Genomic DNA, 17,370 nt, shown 5'->3' with positions numbered 1-17,370 from the left:
AGCTGTTTCCCCAAAGAATTTGTTGCCAGACAGCTTGCCAGTCTCTAGCAGATGTTCATCTAAAACATTATTTTCCCAAGCCCTATTATCTTTGCTTTGGAGGAAAGCATTCCATTATAATTTGGATATGCTTTTAAGTGCTAGGCCATGAGCAAATATTCCTGCTTTGCAGAAAGTTTCTAAGGCATTTATTGAATGGGGAGGAAATCAGAGACAAAACAATGTTGTGCTGTAAGGTTGTACGTTGTCTGGTCTCACTTCCTGGCGATGGAGGGAAATGTCAACTCTACAACCATCAAGGTGTTATGCAGCTAAGTTGCTGCTGCGCCAGGTTCCTTTGGGCTGAAGCTTCTTTCGCTGATACCAGGCCAAGAGAAAGTTTACTACAGCACAACAGTAGTTGTGGAAGGGTCTGTGGAAGGAATCATTAATACATGTTTATGAGACATAAAGCAGGCAGAATCTGACACAGTAGTTGCCATTGGATTTGAGGCAGTTTGGGGTTTATTTGCCTCCAGCCTTCACAAGGTTGGAGAGGGATGAAATGTGTCTGGAGGCAGGACGTGTATCACAGCAAGGTGAGGGGAGGGACAGAGAGAAGCAGATTGCTTTCACAAGTTAATAAAAATCTCATTCACCATGAGCAGGTCTGTTTAGGGCACATCTCTGCTCCCCTCTCCTAATAAGGGAAATAAAAATATTTAATTTTTTGAATGCTCCAGTCAATTGGGTCCAGCCTGAGCAAAAATATCTGCAGGATACAGGATATCATTTACTGCATGCAGGGGGAGTGAAGGGCTGTAGCCCAAATCAAAAAATGTCCATCTCCCTGTAAGGTGCTGTTCTAAACAAGGAGGCGTATTATTTTTATATATATATTATGTATAGCAGTCACCAAACCTGACATAAATCTCCTGATTAGTCACCATGGCTACCTATAAACATGGATAAAGAATAGAGGCAGGGTTGGGTCCTGAAACCACAGCTCTCTTCTCTTTGGAAAGTGGAAACTTAATGCTCTTGGACACGCTCCTCCTCTAGGTGCAATACAATCAACTAGATCTTTCCTGGTCTGTTAGGTGTGTATCTCCCCTGTCCTCCCTCTCGCTGAGGCTCCTGTCCTTAAGCTGCTGTGGGACCTGGGGTGCTGACAGAGCCTGACATCCTGTCTCATGTCGCCACTGATTAATCCCTGAAGTCCTTGGTTGCAGAGGACTGCGCTAGCTCAGGTCGTCACTAGCTTGGGGCACTCTACACCACGCTCTGCTGCCCAGGTATAAACACATTTTATGTCACCAGATGCACACGTCACATGTAGCCACTCTCTCCTGTGCACTGACCGACTCAAAGCTGCAAACCTGGGTGAAGCTCCCATGTTCTTCCCTTTTTCTGTGCCGTGAGCGCCTGATGGGATTTGCCATTGCAGAATGAACACAAAATCAGTCCTGCTTGGGCAGTTTGCCCTTGGTGATTTTGCTTAGACCCCCAAGGCTGCTGTACCATTTTCCTAGTAGCCCCACTTCTCTGGCAGCATTATTTTTAGGGATTCCCTTGGCATCCCTTACTGACTACTACCTCTGCCTGTATGGGCGACTTTTGGAACAGGACTCTGGTAGTTCCATAAAAGCTCACTATTAATTGTATTCTGTATATAGAATTATTTTCTCTTTCCAGTAATTGTCTCACTCAATGAAGATCAATTTTTGTTGAAAGCTGGCAAGATTCATATTTTTATTCAGTTGCCTGGATCCATAATTTCTCCTTTCCCCCCAGGATAAATCATTTATATTCTTTCTTACTCATCATAATGGAGAGCTGACGTGAAGAGTGGCTCTGAGAAGTAGGTGTCTTCTTACCATTCTCCATCAGATTCCAAAGGTGGAAAGCTCAAGATGGGTAACCAGGCCACCACAATGAGACAACAGAAATATAACTCAAATATTTATTTATTGCTCAACGAGACCTCAAAATGCCCTTTACTCCTGGGCGGGACAAAAGGAATATCTTGACAAACACGCTTGGAATAAATGAAAACCACTCCTCACAGGGAATCTGGGGTAGGAGGAAAAAGAATAAAAGGAAAAAAAATATAGACTTTTTTAGGACAAGGAAAAAACATTTCTAAGGTGCCAAGCCTAAGGAGCTGGCAGTGCAGTGGAGGGACCCTGGCTGTGTGCAGCAGCAATAGCTGTAGTACTTGTATGTGCCACACAGTGTCAGACTGGCACACAGCCACTGAGATGGAACCTGCTGGAGGGGCTGCACTGCGTGGTGGATGGGCTCAGGGACCTCCTTAGGACTCTGCCAACCCCACAAGAGCTTGTGAGGCAGGTCTCCAGGGCTGGGTTTCCAGTGGATTAGTGCAAAGAGAAAGCAGGATGGAACTGTAGTAGGTCAGCAGCGTAAGACTTGGCAGAATGTCTGACAGAAAAGCTGCATATATTTTGGCTAATCTTATTTATTTAACTGCAGCTCTGCAAAGGGGAGAAACATATGACGGCCAGAAACTATCCTAAATGCTAGTTCTAGATAGCAGCCTCTGCCTCTGATGAAAGAAGCCTTGGGCATCCTGGTAACTGGCCCTCCAGTTTCCTCCTGAAAAACATGGGTGCTTTTATCCCTTGAAAAAGACTGAAAAAATGCACTGGATTAGTATTTCATTGAATAATAGAATCATTTGAGTTGGAAGGGACCTTTAAAAATCATCTCATCCAACCCCCTGCCTTCCACTAGACAGAGCTGGTCCAAGCCCCATCCAGCCTGCCCTTGTGCACTTAAAGTGATCCACATCTTCTCCAGGCAACTTGTTCCAGTGTCCCATCACAAAAAATTTCTTCCTTCTGTCTGAACTTAATCTACCCTCTTTCAGTTTAAAACCACTGCCTTTTATCCTCTGGCTACAGACCCCGATAAAAAGCCTGTCTCCATCTTTCCTGTGAGCCACCTTTATATGTTAAAAGGCAGCACTAAGGTGATCCTGGAGCCTTCTCCCAGCTAAACAACCAAAACTCTCAGCCTGTCTTAATTGGAGAGGTGTTTGATTTTCATGGCTCTGGAATTTCTCCTTTCGTAACAAATCAGTGAAACTCCAATAGGGATGGGCACAGTGCTCCTTCTGCATCTTTGTAGGTCTACAATTACTCCTGCCTTACTGTCAATTGCTGAAACATTTTTCTCTTCTGAGTCCTCTAATAAAAGGCAGTGATATTTAAAGTTTTATCTTACCTGTCAAGTAAGGCTTCCAATAACTCTTCCTTCCTGATTAAGAAGAAAAATAAATCCCATATTGTTTCTTCTGCTGATTCTTCTCTGCTACAGTTGATTTACTGAAAAATGAAGTGCCATTTCACAGATGCCACAATGTTCATTTTTATTTTATACAATTCAATCTGAGCTCCTTGTACAATGCTAAAAACTAGGACTTGGAAACTGAGCCTCCAGAAGGAATGTGGCAGGCCAAGGATAAAAAGCATACAGATTTAAAAAGCAATTAACAGTACAAATCTAGGTTTCCCAATTTCACCTACAAACCCAACCCAACATATCCTTTCATTTTGTCATGCTCCTTTGCTACCTTTTGGTCTTCAGGGCCTGACTGGGTGCCTCTGGCCACAGGTGATGGTGTGGTTGCAGGGGTGGGTGGCTGCCCAAATCTGTTCCCACGTGGACCCCTACTGCCATGTCCAGGCAAACTTCATCCTTTTCCTTATCTGCTGCTGCTATCTGCACTCCCACCTACTCCTCTGAGATCTTTAACCCCTGAGCTTCCACTGCAATGAATTTGGCTTCCACCATGCCTGCAAATCCTGAATTAATCAATTACAGTGATATCCACATATAAAAGCAGGTAAGTAATGCTTATAAAATACTCCACTGTTGTTTAAAAAAGCAGAGAAAGACAAAGCAAAGTAAAATGAGTTACATTTAGGCAGCAGGTTCTTAATCTTAAGCTTGAAATTTTAGACCTGATGATGAACCTGCCCAAAGCCGTGAATTTCCATATCCAAGATGCAGCTTCGAAATCTTTTTCAAAGCCTTGTGTTTGAACTGTGAAAAACCAGACATGAGGAGCAGTTTCTAAAGGAGAGAGGAGAGGTCTCTCTGTCACACTAAACCTTTCATCTCCAAACACAAAGCACCAACATACAGGAAAAAAACAAATGTAATCAAGCCACAGCACCTCAGCCTGAGGTTGCAGCCTGGCATCACCTCCCTTGCAGCAGCCCCAAGCAAGGGGCATGGCAAAGGAATGGGAACAGGAAACACCAGAATGTTTTTTGTGACTGCTTTCCCCACCTATAATGATTTACATCTCAGGGGCTTTCAGAGACATTAGTGGTATTTTGTATTTAAAAGTCACTGTCTTCATTAATGAGTTTTGAAGTCTCATGCTAAAATGCAAAATTTTACCTGTGGTTTATGCTGGATTTTGTTCAGAAGTGCTAAGCAAAAATCTAGGTTATAGCAACAGACGCATTCAAATACCCCAGTGCCACCACTAAAACAGTGACAGTATGTTGTGTTTGTAAACAGTATGCGAATTTACCTCTGGTATTTTTGTCCTTGGATGCTTTTCTAAGGTGTTACAACTTTCTGTTGGTACTCACAGAGCTTGACATTCATGCAATAACATGTGGAGCACTTGGAATTAGGGGATGCTTGTTTCTGGCTGGTTAAAAAAACCCTCCCAATTGACAAGGGATGCAGTTTGCACTAACTCATTCATAGGGATCTAAAGGAAAAGTGCCAAATACCAAGGAACAAAGAAAATGTTGCCTTAGACCCCAAATCTCAGCAGTTCTCAAGTTCTGTATGAAACCAACTTTATTGCACGGTTTTCTGAATTTATTTTGAAGACAAAATTTGCTTTGAAATGAAATTGGATTTTTAGAAGCCAGAGGGGATTCCAGCCAAGAAACTAAGGTAATGTTCATCAGCAAAAATTTGACCCAAGGCATTATCAAGCATCTTAAGCCTGTGTTATATATCAGAAAAATTCTTTCCAGAGAGCTGTTCCAAAACAGCAACTGCTTATTGCTCTCCCTTTTGCCATAAGCCAAGAAAATAAATGTATTTTTAATTGATGTAATGTAAGTCTTGGAGTTTTTTGGAGAAAAAAAATAGAATTATAATTTCTTCAGTAAAGCTAAAATACTTGTGAGATCATTTTAAATAGGTGTCTCCTAGAAAGCTTTGCTATTCCTTCATTTTTAGTACTTACCACAAGCTATTTCAGATGGGAGCTGTCAGAGCATCAATAAAAAGACTTAAATGCAGGCTAGCTTCCAGTGAGCTCAGGTTTTTGCTGAAGCTGTGTTATATGTTACTGAATGCAGATGTGTGTATGCACCTGTGTGTCTGTCCATATATGCATGTAACTAATAAAAAATTCACAAATAAAAGACTCATATGCTGCTTATTATACAGCTTAAGTGCTCCTGCAATACTGAAAACTCAAGTTTTTCTGGCATGTGAAAACAAGCAAGTGAACTTGCCTGACAGATAGGAAGCAAAGTCTGCTCATGAAGACAGACTGACAGTTCAAGTGCAAGGAAGTGGGGAAAGGGTAATCCAGGATCCCTTTTAAGTTTGCTTAATAATAAGGTTCTCTCCTGTTCTGAGAAAATCAAAGATTACATTCAAACAGGTAAAAGGCTTTTTAATTTAATTGTTTTAACTGAGTTTCTTTATGCAATTTTCCATTTGATTTAATTCTATTTAGTATGATAAATGCTGCTTAATCTGAAATTCTTTTCCTTGTTGTTTTCATGTATGAAAACCATAGATGAAAGATTAGCTTCTAGTGACCTGCATCAAAATATAATTTGGCTGGAAATGAAATGAATTTGGATTTAGCTGTATCTCTTGGTAGTTGTGCTGCAACAACAAATCTTCATAAAGTTAAGCTGCCTCTGCTCAAGGAGTGGAAGAGGTTGTTCAGGCTGTGAGAAGCTCCCGCGGTCTCTGCCCTGCCTGTGTGTGTCTGACTGGGAGTCAGTGCCATCAGATCCTCAAAATGTAAAGGAATTTAGGATTTTTAAGTAAGATTACTGCAGCAGCTTTTCATGGTTTAATTATTTTATATTAGAGGCTGCTGAATGATGCGTTCAGTGAGCTGATTGCTTTTCGGAGAGCATTAAAAGATTTACTTGCTTGCCGTTTCAAACATTTGGAAGTTTTTTGCAGTGGGATTGAAAGGAGCCATGGAGCAAATCATGTCTCTCCTTGGGTGCTGGCATCTCGCTTCCTTGGTAGCTTGGACTGTGTGGAAGGAATTGTGACAAAATGTAATTATTTTGGATTTAAGCTTTGTTGTAACTTGGTCTGTGTTTTGTCTCTCAACTGTATAAAAGGCAATATGCACTGGTTGTTGGGTTTCTTACCCAGAAAGTATTAATGGCAAGAATTAATACAGCATTTTCCCCTGTTCTGCTGGTAGCACTGATCTCGCTGGGTGTCCACTGCCTGGTCTGGTCCTGTGGCTGCCGTGGGGAGCAGGCATGTCCAGGTAGATCTCTCCTCAGATCCTCGTGTTCTTACATACCTTTAAGGCATTGGCTGCAGCTCAGGTTGAAGCAGGCACTGGAACAAAAATATGGACAACTTGTGAGCCATTGCATTCTCCTTTCCTCAACGCACCAATTTGTAGCTGCCGGAGTTGTCATCCATCCTCTTCCTCCTCAGTGGGGGACAAATCCAAATACCCTATGTCTCAAGAGCAAATTGTCTTCTTACAATATTACAGTATCCTGTGGAAGGTATTTACAAAAAATCAATTTCTTTTGGCCAGTGCACGGGAGGAATAAGCGGTCATAAAACTGCATAGACAGGCATGGCAGCAGGAGAGGCTGCCATCAGCACTGGCTTGAGAGGAATTTGGTGCCCCATGGCAGGGACTGGCATTTACCAAACAGTCAAAAATTTCTTCTCAGCATGCTTCCAGTACTAAGAATGATCCATCTTCAGAGCCAGGGGCTGGCCTGGCCTGTGCCAGTCGCTGCTGGCTGCTCTCTATAGCTGTTGGAGATGGCTGCCACGCTGCCATTGGAGCTGACAGCAGCCCCTTCCACCAAATGCCATCTCTTCTTTGACAAATTTCCTCCCATTACCTGGCCCTGGGCCCTCCCCAGTAACAACCTGATGCCCCTTGTTGTGTCCCTGCTCTTCCAGGAATCCTCTTTGCAGGGGCTGATGTTGGAACTTCATTGAATCCTCTTGCAGTGTGGATTTCACTTGCTGAGCCATAATAAAATGCATAAACTTAATGATTTCTTTGAGGTTTTTTTTGTATTGTGTAAAACAATGGTCCAGTATTTATTTAATAGCTAATCTCATGACATTTCTCTGCATCTGCAAGAAAATACCCAGGACAATAATGCTTCCTAATAATATCAAACTGATGAGCAAAGAAATAGCACCCACATTCTCAACTGATGATATGTCAAAGATCATGAAATTCTGCAAAACTCAAACCAAAGTAAGATATAAATTGCACTAATGCTGGCTAATAGATAATGAGATTGCATTTAATGTTGGTAATGTGCAATGTAAGTGTTTGCTGTTTCTTAAATAGCGTATCTTTGACCATTTAAGCAAGCCTTTAGCACCAAACGTTCATGGCCATGAGTATATTGAAAAAGCCATTTTTTGTATGCTACTGCAGGGTAATGAGAATGTTCTCAACAATGGGGCATGCATTAAAGGAGACATCAATATCTTATTATTAGATAAGAGCTTGTAGAGTTAATAGTGCATTGATAAGTTATTTTATTATCCCCCCTCCTCATCATGCCAGTGTAGTTCTGTTATGCAATATTAGCAAGAAAATAAAAGCCAACCCAGTACAAAGACTCATTTTGCCTTATACAAGAATGTTTGTTAGTGTCTTAGGATCAATTTATTTTATCCTTGGGCACATTTTTACAATTATTTCTGCTTTGTCCCACACTTCCCTATTTACTTGACATCTGTTCTATGTTTCTAACTAGTGCTGGCATGATGCGCAATCGAGTCTAATCCTGCGCTGCTCATTTGGGCGAGACACCCACTGATTTCACGAATGGGCTTCACGTTATCTACAAAGTTGATGGAACTATTCTACTTCTGTCACTTGTAGTCACAGTAGCTGTTCAGTTGTGACTTCATTCCTAAATGCTTTGTTTTCAGTACCCATAATTAAGTTACATTAGCTGCAGATTCTAACCTGCTCCAGAACAGCTCCTGGCAGAGATGTCAACTTCCTTACATAAATCAAGCTCTTTGTTTCTCTGCAGAATTTCAATCAAATGTTTGATAACTTGCTTTAAAAAATAGAATAGCCTAAAACAATAATCCATGCCAAATATTTATAGTTTCTCTCCTCAAGAGGGCAATTTGAAAATCTTCCTCCACAGGACCCTGCTGTGGCATTTTAACCATGTCAGTACAGGTGGGATCTGTTGGCCAGTAACCCCTTGTCCAAAGAACTTGCTCAGCACCTGCATTGCCTGGCTGGGTACCCAAATGTGGCATACATGGAGCCATGGAAGTTCAAAGCAGGTGTCTAATGGCACTCAATGACATGCTAATGGATCTGCTGCGCTTTGCAATCCAAAGGACTGTCTATTAAAGCTTTAATAAAACCAGAAACTGGTCCCTTAATGAAATGCAAAGCTAGGTGGGACATAGGCAAGCTTCTTTGACATACAGAATGAGATCTTAAGTTTAAAATTTTAAACATTTATTCTGTGAAGATTCTGAAGAAAGAACTCTAATTAAAGGAAAGTACACTTTGAGCATTTCTATCTCATTTATTGAAACAGTAGAATTTCTGAGGATGTCTTTAGTACCCACCTGTGTTGTACTATTGTCTAGAGAAGTGTTAGGTATGCAATAATACCGTAGTAATACCAACTTTTCCTTAAGAAAACAGATTTAGTTATTTTATATAATTTTTAACAGTCTTGAACTTAGAAATGCCAGCTTCTGTTTCTTTTCCTTCCAGCTTGGGACTGGAATGAAAATTGCAATCACAATATACACCAATACTGTTGGTATAACCTTACAAGTAATTAAGCAGTTTAGAAGCTAATTAGTGTTTCAAGATTTCCATGTTTGCAAGAACTCAAGAGAATTCTAGAGAGGAAATGCTGGGAAAAAAAGAAAAAAAAAGGCAAATTAAAATTCTATAACCAGAACTTTTCAACTTTGGGAACTTCTTTAAGGCTTGAGCACATGTTTCTCTAATGCTTTGTCTTCTTCCCATTGCCTGGAAGCATTGTGCTTTTGGAGATCCTGGTGAAGTGTGGCAGACTCCTGTACATGGAATAATGAAAAATATTGATTTGATTTGCTTACAATTTTCTCCCGGTAAGCCGAAGCAGATGGGACATTTATGACATTTATATGGAAGCTGTGTTTTTGAACAATTAATGAAATAAAAGGAGTATTAAATATCTAGTAAAGATGTTTCAAGGTATTTACAAGGTTTAAATGAATGTTTTAAACTTTGTAAGATTTGATCTTCATTACTTGAAAACAGGAAAATCTTTGACACTTCCCAACATACCTTGAACACTGCCAAAGGCATCTTCCTCTTTTCACAGTGAAGGAGCTTAGAAAACACTGAATAAAAAGTATTTACCATGAAGAGCAAGTGGTAGCACATAAAAGTTGGCTGTAAATATCATTCAGGTGCCTGGAAAGCTGCACCTTTTGACACCATAGCCCCACACTTCCTTGGATTTAGCAAGATCAGGGTTAGCATCCCCTGACACATCATGAGGGACTTCTGGTACTCTTGGTGCCACCAGCTTCATCCAGCTTTGTTGTCTAACAACTGTGGGATTTTGGGGGCCAAGAGGAAAGGAGTGTCTTGTCAATGATTGTGGCTGTGGCAGAGCAGCACTGACTTAGGTCCCAGGTTTGCTCCCCGCAAGTGGCAATTCTCTGGTTGTGACTGCTGGATTAAATGACACCACTGGGGCAGCAAAATGTCAGACCAGCAAACAGGTGCTGCTGGGTTGCCTTTTCTCAATCTGATTTGACAGCAATTTATTCTGTGCCCTTACTTAAGCTGCCTAACAGTACTGATTTAACTCTTTCCAATAAATGAGGAAACTGATTTCCTATTTCCCAGAATTATTTGGGTAATTAATTGTAAAACTACTTTATAAGTGCTTGGCCATTCCTCTCATTAAAGTTCATTCCTCCCAGAGATTGGAAGTATCAAGTTTCTAGTGTACTGGGGCAATTAGCCCAACATCATAAGTAAATATTTAGTGACTATCCCTAACATCCAGTTCAGAGGCCTGGACCTGCATCCTCCAGTCCCTGGATCTGAAGAAGGTGACCATAATTCTTCTCCTGCCCTTTCTTTTGCACATCCATGCAGAGGAGTCAGGACTCTGGCTTCTGGGATCCACATTTCCCTTCCCTACATGCTTTTTTTTGGGAATTTGTATGGAGTTGCTGTGCTCTTAGATATCACCGAAGTCTTAGGTTTATTGACAAATAAACTTTTCTACAGATGGGAAAAGATATTTGGCAAGTTAATCCTGCTAATGTGTGGCTCCATCTGAGATGATCCAGACCCTTGGGATCCAGTGTTCTGCTATGTCTTACACAGTGACCTTTAAGAGAGATGTCCAAAAAATATTTTTACTTCACCAGTAGCTACTGAAATTTCAAATGCTTTCAGCACCTCTTGTGACAAAAGACAAAGTGGTGGATAAGGAGTTTCCTGCATTCCTGTTTAATAAACTGAGGCGAGTTGTGTACTTCTGCACCAGTTAGTCAGCTCAGTTTAATCATTTGCATGTATGCTGAATAAAATGGTAGCAAAGAAAGGTCAGGATTTCTCTACTGCTTATTAGGCTATTTGGTTTTTCCCATTGCTCTAAAATCAGTGTGCAAAAGGTTGGAAAATGGCAAAGTGCCTGCTTTCCCCTTTAAGAGGTGATCTTTGTGTTGAGAAACATTCCCTAAACCACTTCCACCATCAGCAGGGGGTTGCCAGGAAGGCAGTTGATAGCAGCTGTAACTGCTGATTAAAAAACTGATGCTCAGCCTTGCGTATCAAAGATATCAAACTTTCCATCTTCTGAGCTTTAAAACCCTCTTGTTGCGCAAGGGGCTGCACACTGTGCACCCACATGAGCATCAGCCAGCACCCATTGTACCTGAGCTCCTGCACCCCAGCCCATGAAGGCTTGAGTAACTGAGCCTCAAAACAGTTTTGATGACACCTAATAAGAAGCAGGAAAATGTTTTATAGTTGAAGAATATTTGTGGAATGGAAAAGAAAGAAAAGTTCTTTTAACCCAGCCTATTCTAGTCCTCCAGATCATTGTAGTGTTGTGGGAAATAAGTGAGAGAGCAAATACACAAGTGAGCCTGACCACAGCCAATCTGAGAGCAATCTGACACACCTGCAAAGTGGTTTGTGCAGTATGGGCATAAATCAAGGCAAGTGGAAGCCCAGATGGCTTGCTTTTAGGAAAACAAGTAGCACAACTGGATCTAGGCACCCAGGTATTATTATGGAGTAAAGAAAAGCATTTTTATTACTTTCTTAGCACAAAGGGTGGAGTGGCTTTCTCATTTGAATCTCCAGGGGAAAAAAGTAAATAAACCTCTTTTTCTCCTTTCCCCACATTTCACTTCAAAAGTGTCTTAGAGGCTGCTGGGACTGCACTCAAAATGAATGCATCTGTGACTACCTGTATTTCTCAGAAATTAAAATTTCTTCCAAAGCTCAAGATACACTTGTGAGAGAAAAGTGGCTGCCCAACAGCTCTTCAGATCTTCCATGGACAGGCTGCTGCCAGTGCGGGAAGTTTGATGTTAATCAAACTGATTTGGAGTCGCTCCCACCATGTGACTTTTTAGGGACCTGGCCAGGGAGGCCAGTGTGGGGCAGGGTGCTGGGAAGGGCTAGACTGGCTTCCCGGCGAGGGGTACTGGGATGTGGAATGGTGACTTCCCTCCCAAGTCCCAAGAGCAGACAAAATCCAGTCTTCAGTGTCTATGTGAAACTGAGATTCAGTTTCCACCGGTTCCTCCAGCAAATCCTGCAAGGTAAGAACCACTTTTATTTATTGCTCCCAGCTGCGGCTTATGCAGGGATGAGCCCTCCACAGGGACAGAGCTGGCACACCAAAGTACTACCACTGGCTTTGTCCATGGAAAGGGTTACATTTTCAGGTTTTTCCTCAGTCTTCCAACTCCCAGTGGCTAAATCTGTTTTGTGTGATACTTATGCCAGCTCTGCATCTCCCTGGCTGTCAGCTTCCCAGACCTTCCCAAGGGAGAGAGCTGCCTAAAGAGGCTTTGGTGCCCTGAGATATGGGCAGCTGGAGGTCTCACTTCTGAGAGACATAGGCATTGCTGTAAGCTGATGGAGATAGTTTAAAAAGGACACACGTAGTGGCAATTGATCTTGCTGTGAGCTAGCAACCTGTGAAAAGCAGAGCAAACGGGTGGGCTGCTGGGGAGGAGGAATCTGCTTGGGAGACACGGCCTGTAGACAGACTATCATGCAGTGGCCCACAGCAGATATTCACTATCTCAATTTAAGTTTCTTTCTTTTCCTTAGAGCTTTTTTCCCCTTAAGAAAATTCATACTATGTTATCCCAGCAGCTTTGCTTTTCCCATTCCTCCCAATCACACATGTTAAGGCTTAAGTATGGTCATTGTTCTTTTGGTCAAGGCAACCATTTAATTTTCTTTTTCTCTCCTTACCTCCAGCTTATACTGACAAATCTTTTCTGGTGATGAAAGCATGACAGTAGCTGCTAGAATGAAACCTGACTCTTCTAAGGAGTAACAAAGACTCCTTCCACAGTTAATAAACAAATTTTATTAAATAACTTAATAGTTACCAAGCTCAATAAAGTAATAGCTTTCTTAACAAGCAAAACAGGAGTTGCAATGATACTTTTATGTAATTTATAATGTTCTGTTTTGAACAAGCAAATATAATTTACATGAGTGAAAGCTGCCTGCAAGGCCCAGTGTTCACAACATGATGTGAAGTATAGTGGGGTGCGGGGGAAAGTAGAGATTAAAAGGGAGATGTGCCTCTGGGAAGTTTTGTTCTCGGTTTTTGTAGCATAGACTTTGTAGATCCAGATGGAGTTAAAATAAAAAATCAAGGGCAAGTGCACATACACAGAGCTCCAGCAGAAGAAAGTGGCTGGTACCAGTTATGTATTAGTAACTGTGAAGTAGAAAGGCTATCATTAAGAAGTTAATAAAATTATTCCATCAAATGGTTTAGAGATAAGATTCAAATCACATAAGGAGCACACAGGTCTTTTTTCCCATGAGTATTGCATTGGAAGAGTGACCATGTTTATGTATTGTAGGATTAAGCATTGCAACCTTGGGAAACAATGAGGTTTGGTTTTGCTCTTTTAAGTTCTTGACATTCCAGTTAAACTTCTTTGATGCTATTTTGTTTTCACATAGGTGAAGTCAAAGGCATAGATCAAGCATAGAACTTGTCATCTCCAGTAGAAGTTTAGGAATTTATGAGCAAAAGGACTCCAATATAAACTTGCCTGCAGCCTTTATGATACCAGTTAGAGTGTATCTGGTGTAAGTAGTAATCAGTCTGAGTTGTTGTGGTCAATGTTTTTTTCCAGTTATTTCTGTTGGTGCTTAGAAAAGGGAGAAGACAAGGAGAGCAATCACAGGGAATCTGTCTGTTGCAAAATCTCATTATCTTCTTGCATGAAACAAATCCTTAAATCTCAACTTTAGAGTTTTCTTTTGCAATAAATTAGAATATATGTCATTGAAATAAGTGGGAAAATTACATCACCATATATTTCTTCATAATTTCATAACACAGAGCAAAATACAGGTGTTTTGCCATTACTGCGTCAATATTACAAAGTCTCTGAGCAATAATTGTTGGTTATCTTCTCTTTTTGAGACATAACTGTCTGTACTACCAGCCCCAAAGATAGCTTGAAAATGCTATTTAAATTAAGATTATATTTATCAGAGGCAAAGGTAGTTCAGCTGATGGCACCTGTGTCTTAGGAAAAGACCCCGAGCTCTAATATCAATGGATAGAGAGACCTGTGGAGAAAATAAAAAGGAAAAAGTCTACTTCTCTGTTCTGAATTGTACCTAAAGAGAACAACAAGTCATGACTCCTGCCCTTCACCCTGGGACCGTGTCTGCCTGGCGTGGGTGGCACGAGACACCTGACACACTCAGCTGAAATAGGAGGGCTGGTGTCTAGGATCAGTCCCTTTTTTGCATTTAGACAATGCTGTGCTAGCCAGACTGAGACATTATGACTCAGTAATTTGCTACTTGTGCAAAAGCTAAACTGAGCAGAGCTACTCTGTGTGATGCAAATAGCAGTGAGTTGGTTTGCCTGTATCAGGAAGAGGAGGCTTCGTATGCTGTTTAGCATAGACAGTACGTAGCAGGATTAAAGCTGCTGAGATTCTTGAAGAAAGACCAAGAAGTACCCAGAACAATGACCCACGTTTTGGGATTTTTCTTTCTTTATTATTCCACACCTAAGCCACTGACTTGAATTTTGGAGTTAGTTTATTTTTAAGCCCATGCTGTTATTCCTGATAGACTCAGTAGTGGGGAATGAGTCATTCCCACAGTTCTGGATACGATGTGCACGTACGCTGGGTCCAGCTCTACAGCAAATCTGGAGCCCAGAAAAGGAGGAGCAGAGAAGAAAACATTCACTTAGGTCTGGGTCTTTGCTAGAGATGCTCTTGAATGAGGAACAGGAGCAGGGCAGGCAACCCAAGGAGTCAATGTCCACCGTCCAAGCCTCTGTACTGCATATTGTGGGAACACAGTGATAGGGTCTTCATGCTAGTCCTGGTGTGTAGAGAGTGGAATGTGCCTGAGCAGGCATGTGGGCAGAGTAAATCCTTGTTTCAAATCAACCTGAATCACTACAGTCTGAGGACAGGAAAGACAAAGGGATTGCTGCAGATTTAACACTGGTGGTGTTTACTATCACGTTAGTATCTCAGTGATTTTAGAGAGACCTTTAGTAAAGAATAGTAAAGATTTTTAGTAAAACTTTCTGTGGATATATTTACTCTAGGAAAGTAAGGTAAGCACCAAGGCGCAATGTAACGACGTATATTTGTATTCCACGGACAGATTCAAGCGAGATCTCTTTGGTTGCTCTTGGAGGAAGAGGTTTATTCAGGATACATTGTGACCCTGCCTCGAGCTGCCAGACACAGCACGTGGCTGGGCCTCGGGTGATGGGGGAGGGGAGAGACAAAGAGGGGAGCAGGGACTCCCGGAGGACTCTCCAGGAGGGGAAGGGAAGATCCAAGAGAACGTCCAGCCCCCCGGAGAGCCTTTATCAAAGGGGGCTCCAGGGTGGGCTGGAACAGGACCTGGGCCAATGGGGTCACAGGCACCTGATGGTTCAGGGGAGGGTTACAGATGTGGGGTGAACCATACATTCTGGGGGGTGAGATGGAAGAATCCATTCGGCTTTTGGACCCCGCTGTAGGTGAGGGTAATTGTCCAGCCAGTAGGGGGCGTTATATTCGTCCTGGCTGTACCATTGTGGTTCTTAATCATATTTATCTACCCTCCCCAACAGCGCAAGCCCATGTAGAGCTCTCTGACCAGCCAATACAGTATCTGACCTGGGATAAGCATCCATGGTATGTGTAAATGTGTAAAATGTACCTCTCCAAAATTGAGATCATTAAGTCATTTGTGCTAGAGCTTTTTAAGAATAAAGTGTAATATTGAATCTCATTCTGCATTTCCTGAGTAATTTTTCTGCATTGTAAAATTGGAAAGAATTACTCCTCTTGAGTATTTTTAGGTCAGTTAAGGACATTTAAAAAAAACTCTCTTTTGGCTCTACTGAAGTGAATTGTTCACACTCACTGACTGGGAGATTCAGTTTTAAATCATGCTCTTCATTCATTCCTGTTTTAAATGAATATGCAGAAGCTTAAGATTTTTTCCAATGAAAGTTTAACATTTCAGGATATACCCTATGGAATTTGTATCTCCCACAATGTATTGAAATTGTATTGCAATACTGCTCTCTGTTTTAAGCTCTCTTCTAATGAAAGTACAGGTAAGTATCTCATGTAATCTGGATTTTAAAAATATAAATTTTCTCTACTGTCATAAATCTGGTACTTCACATTTGAAAATGAAATGCTTGCAGTTCATAATGTTAAGGATTGTAACCAGGGTTGAATTTATGAACAGTCTCATTTGTGTCTTATAACTCCATGTAAATCTATGTGCATATCTTAATTGAAGGCGCATTTGGAGGATTATTTGCATGAAAACTGCTGATGAAGACATGTGGAAATAGGAAAGTTATTTTAAGACAGCTATAGTAGGGTATTTTCCTATCCAGGATGTTTGTTAGCTCTGACAAATCTTTGTTAATTTTGTCTGGCTGTTTTCATGAATCTTTGGATTCCAACAAAAGCTAATAAATCCAGCTATGAATGCTTTAAATACAACTACATTTCAGAGAATATGAATCAGAGAAGGAATACATATATAGTGTTGATACAGAAGAATACACATTTGTTGCTTTGTGCTGTGCAGTAGCATTCAGAGGAAGACTTGTTCCCTCATCAGATTTCCATACATTTGAACTGCTCTTGCCCAGAGTTAGGGCAAATTGCATGACAAATGTTAAAATCATTAACACCCATCCCAGGCAATCAAAGTAGCTGCTGACCTTTAAATGTGAACACATTCACATACCAGTCTACCAACCATCTGGTGTGACCTGACATTTCCATTACAGGCACTCCTGTCTCACAGCCCCCCTGCAAAACACCACAAATGTGATGATTTGTGCCCATGGTGGCTGCCATCTCCCTCTGCTAAGTGTCCTTAGGGAGGGACATCTTGCTTCCTCTGGCCCTTTCATTTCCATGCTTACTTATTTCTCTAAATCCTACTGAATCATAGCTCTATTTGTCAGGGCTTCAAGGAAGCCACTGAATCTCCCAGACCCAGGATCCAGCTCCCCAGCCAACATGTCCAGCCAGGAATGGTCCCAGGTGATCTCTGCATCCCAGTCCTAAGGATTTGGCTGCTGCTCCCAGGGTCTGGCTGGCAACAAGGCTGTGCCCAAGACACACTGACACACACACACAGGGGTCTCTGAAGTGGCTGGTGGTTCAGGCTGCTGCACACACACACAGAGCAGCACGGGCTGCACAACCCCTCTCTAATGCTACCCAAACTCAGAGAAGGACACAAAGCCCTGTTCTCTTCCTCTCCTCCAGAAAATCAGAATGCTGGTTCTCTGGTTAAAAAAATGTGTGCCCTCATTCTCCACATCCAGAAACACACTCAAACATGCACAGTCCCCTTAAATGTTAGCATGACCTCTA

This window comes from Taeniopygia guttata, chromosome 2 (genome assembly GCF_048771995.1).
Source record: "Taeniopygia guttata chromosome 2, bTaeGut7.mat, whole genome shotgun sequence".
In the NCBI taxonomy this organism is placed as follows: domain Eukaryota; kingdom Metazoa; phylum Chordata; class Aves; order Passeriformes; family Estrildidae; genus Taeniopygia; species Taeniopygia guttata.
Note: the sequence above shows the minus strand (reverse complement) of the source record.